This window comes from Frankliniella occidentalis, unplaced genomic scaffold (assembly GCF_000697945.3).
Source record: "Frankliniella occidentalis isolate FOCC.00 unplaced genomic scaffold, Focc_3.1 Scaffold49, whole genome shotgun sequence".
Classification (NCBI taxonomy): domain Eukaryota; kingdom Metazoa; phylum Arthropoda; class Insecta; order Thysanoptera; family Thripidae; genus Frankliniella; species Frankliniella occidentalis.
In genome coordinates this window covers 1,252,260-1,256,390 of record NW_026267179.1, presented here as the reverse complement: position 1 = coordinate 1,256,390, position 4,131 = coordinate 1,252,260, and the positions used below count along the sequence as shown (strand labels likewise).

General features: G+C 57.4%; 1 protein-coding gene across 4 annotated transcripts in view; it reads right to left on the bottom strand.

Annotated features, from left to right (window-relative positions):
- Positions 1 to 4,131, bottom strand: part of LOC113209582 (amphoterin-induced protein 2) — a 160,601-nt gene that overhangs the window by 34,029 nt on the left and 122,441 nt on the right. For all 4 annotated transcript variants that reach the window (XM_052267278.1, XM_052267281.1, XM_052267279.1 and 1 more), the window contains exon 3: positions 3,673 to 3,754. The gene's annotated coding sequence lies outside the window, so the exon portion shown is untranslated. The remainder of the gene's footprint in view (positions 1 to 3,672; positions 3,755 to 4,131) is intronic.

Genomic DNA, 4,131 nt, shown 5'->3' with positions numbered 1-4,131 from the left:
CGCGCGGCCCGGAGGGGTGAGGGGCGAGGGGGCTGGGGCTCCTCGAGGACGGCTGTGTCGCTCGGCTGTGTCGCGCGGGCCCCTGGCGCGCCCCCCTTCTGCTGCTGCTGCTGTGTGTGATAATTTTCGTGCCGGGGGAGAGAAACCAGGTGGACGTGACACAGACGGTGACTACCCTGCCAGACGCACAGCGCCACCGGGGCCGGGCCGGAGAGCGCGGGTAGGGAGGAGAGGATTTAGGAGGAGGCTGGCGCCGATAGGTCCGCAGCCTCTCTCTCTCGAGCACAATAATAGTAACACTTACTCAATCTGCTCTCTCTCTCTCTCTCTCTCTCCCTCCGCGTCGTCGGTCGCGTCCTTTTCTGACATTCCTACTGCTTTGACCCCCCCCCCTCCCCCGCTCTTCCAGCCCGCTGCTTTTTCTTGTTCACTTAATGCCATTGTGCGCCTTAACACCTCCGGCGCGGCCAAGCCGGACCACCGCGGGGGCAGGGCCGGACCCGTCAAATATTCAACGCCGTTGTTTAGCTGGACTTCATATTTCATAGGGGGATGAGAGGGCAGGGGTGTGCAAGCGTGCGCTCTTGTGCGCTCGTGTGTGTTTGTGTGTGTGTGTGTGTGTGTGTGTGTGTAAAAGAGCGCGCGAGGACGAATGGAGAGGAATCTATATATCGCTATCGTGATAAATATTTGATACTTATTCTTTGTGAATGCTACGAGCGTGCTTCCTTGCCCCCCCCCCTCCCTCCACCCCCAACCGGCCTTCCTCATTCTCTCCTTTCCTCTATGGCTCCTCTCTCTCTCCTTTCCCTCCACCTTGGCCCTATCCTCAAAATCGAACTCCACTATTCCGGCGGCGGCCACTGTGCGTAGGACCGAGGGGGAAAGAGACCTTAAATCAACTTTTATGGTCGAGTGGAGACATAAAAATACGGAATGGAATTATGTTATCAGTGTGGGGCTCAACACTAACGCACAGAGTCTCACGGAATGAAGGGCGCCCGCCCGCCCTCCCGCAGCCAGGCCCTGCGCCGATAGGAGCAACTTTGCCGAGAGAGAAAAGTACAAAATGATAAAAACAACGTGACGCACGCACGTAAATAAATGAAAAAGGAAAGCAACTAACAAAAACAAACAGGCACATAACAATCCCGCGCACAACCCGGAACAGTCAACAGGAAGGCTATGGCGGCGGTAGGCCTGAAAATCCATGAATAAATAAGCACATTTTATTTTACGTTGAAAAGTTGTCATACAATTGGAAAACGTATAATCCTTTTTAAAAACGTGATGTACTTCTTTCTAATTTCTATCCGTACTATGGAACCCCCCATGCATAATAATGCGGTACTATAAGGCAACTTGGACGCGTCGGGTCGGACAGGTTCCAACAATGCGTTCAGGGGGAGTGACAGAGAGGTAGAGAGACATTCTCTCACACTAGAGAAGATATACTCCCCCTCTCCCTCTTGCACTCTTCTCTTCGTCGTTGCCTGACTGTGGCGTCGGCGAGGGCTTGAAGATCCTCGAGTTAAGGTCCAAGTCCCAAGTTGCGAGTCAAGTTTTGTAATGGAGGACACTCGCTGCGTTGAGGTCGGTGGTTTAGGGCAAGCCCGGGGGGTGGGGGGGTGCCAAAGCTGGGGTAGCAGTAAAAGGGGTGAGGTGGGGGCAGGCGGTGGGGAGGGGAGGGGTAGGAGACGACCGCGTGGTCAGGGGGCGCGGGCCACTCTGTGAGGAGGATAGGGGTGAAGCATCCGCGGAGGGTAAACGCAGCAGGAAGAGGGAAAGGAAAGAAGAGGAGTGGGGGGGGGGGGGGGTAAACTGGCCCCCAGAGGGGGGTACAAGGGAAGGAGAGGGTATGTGAGTTTGGCATGGACCGTTCCTAACGAGCCGGCTAGAATTGTTGGGTGGGAAGAAAGTCGGAGGGAATGGGCAGGGACAGGGCTGAGGGCGAGCAGTCCGCGCCTGATGGTCTTGGTGACTGGCCGCGGGGCGGTCAAGGGGGAGGGGTGGTGGAGACTTCACGTGAATGATACTGTCGGGGCTACTACAACGCCGGTGGGGGCGTTTAGCAGCAGAGGGTAGAGGGGGTGGACGGGGGGGGGAGGGGGTAGAGGAGGAACCTGGAGGTCAGGTAGAGGTGAGGAGGCGATGAGGGAGGAGCACGAGGAAACGGCGGCGCGGGAGATAACACGGGAAAGAGGAGGAAAGGAATAAAGTAAGGCGCGGGGGGTCCGCCTGATCGGGGGGCCGATACGATGGCCTCGGCAATGACGGCTCCCGGGCCGGCAGGGCCAGGAGCAGGCTGAGCAGGCGAGAGCAGTAGGAGGAGGCGGAGCCGGAGGAGCAGCAGCAGCAGCACGAGAAGCGGGAGGGGCAGGAGCAGCAAGTGGAGCAAGTGGAGCAGGCCCTCCGCCTCCTCATCGCGCAACATTTCCTCCAGCCGGCAATCGACAACAACGGCAGCGGCGATCACGAGGGGAAGGTGAGTAGCTCTCCACGGCGAGACAGAAGATCGCTCGAGGGGTTGGGGGTGGCGAGTGAGAGAGAGTGTGGGGTGCGGGGGGGGGTGCAGCAAGCACGCCCAGCGGCAGGCCGAGCGAGAGGCCGCGCAACTTTGTAGAGTTGGATATCTGGCTCGCCCGAGTGAGTCTCAGTAGTGCGTCTCTCTCTCTCTCTCTCTCTCTCTCTCTCTCTCTCTCTCTCTCTCTCTCTCAATCTCTCTCTCGCTCACTCTGAGCTGTCGCGTGTTTCATTGCCGGCCAATAGAGCGCGCCACTGGACCGGCAGCGACTCAACGCGACAAAACAGTGATTCCGAGAAATTTTGATATTGTGCACGCATAGCTTGTGTAACCACCGAAACCCCGATCATGAACAGCTAGAAGTTCCGTTTAAGCGGGTCAGTGCTCGGATGCGCCCCCTACCCACACACAGACACACAATGCAAGGTGCGGTGTGCGCAGGGGTCAAACCCAAGGTCCACCACCCCTTTTGGCCGTGTGCGAGATACAGTTTCAATTCCAATAATAAACGCTATTTTCCCCAGTGTTCCCATCCCCACCTGCTTGCTCTACCCTCCTCCCCGCCTGCACCCCCTTCTCTCCGACTCACTATCGCACGCTGGATGAGACACACAGCGCGTCATAAAAGATCCCATCGGGCCCAGCGGGGCCCGGCGCGGCGTGGCGCGGCGGTGCCCGCCCAGAGGGGGTAGAAGGGCTCAGCAGCAACCCCGCAGCTCCCTTTACCCCCGTCCTCCGCCGCGACCCGCTGAGCCCGCCCAGGTATAGCGCACCGCACGAACAACTCGGGGCGTCGACTCGGACCCCGCGAAATAACCTAACCTCATGACAAACGAATATACACATTGCACATTCCCATAAAACAACAAATAAACAAAAAAATGCAAAAGTATGTGATAACGTTTTTTTTAAATGAAAAGAAACAAAAACAAATTAAATTGAATGCACTGAAATCCGTTTTGTGATACTTTTACTCAACTCCAAAAAATGTGATAAAAGTATCACAATAATGTGATACTTTTATCACATTTGTTGAGGTTATCATGCCCTTTAGCGCGGAAATCGCAAAACACCAGTGATCGCATGGTTTTGTGTTAAAAGTATCGCAAAAACAGACTCAGTCTGATCTAAGCTAAAACTTCACTTACCTGGCGCGTCGCGTCGACATCCGCCGTGGGAGCCGCGAGGCCCGCGGGTCGGACTCTGCTCATCTCGGGCTCACCGCCGCGCCTGGAACAGCGACAACAACAACGAAAAGGTCAACAAACAGCATCCAGATCACACGGGTCGACGTTCACAACAGCGGCAGTCAGCAGCACACAGCAGCGGGTGGCGCCACCTGTCGGGCCGACGGGCAGCGCTCCCCTCGCTATCCACACTAATCCTGCTCAAGGATGGGGGGAGGGGGAGAGGGGGGCGCAAACTGCCGCAAAGTTTAATGTTCGCTCTGCGTCGCTACACACTGCACGACTGCCTGGCCGCCTGCTGCCGCGCGCCACGCCCCGCCACGCCCGGGGAGACTTCCGGCCCGCCGCGCCCTGCTGCTTCCTGTCGTGTCCTGCAACACCTGCGACCTGCATCACTATTCACTACCCCCGCCCCCCAGG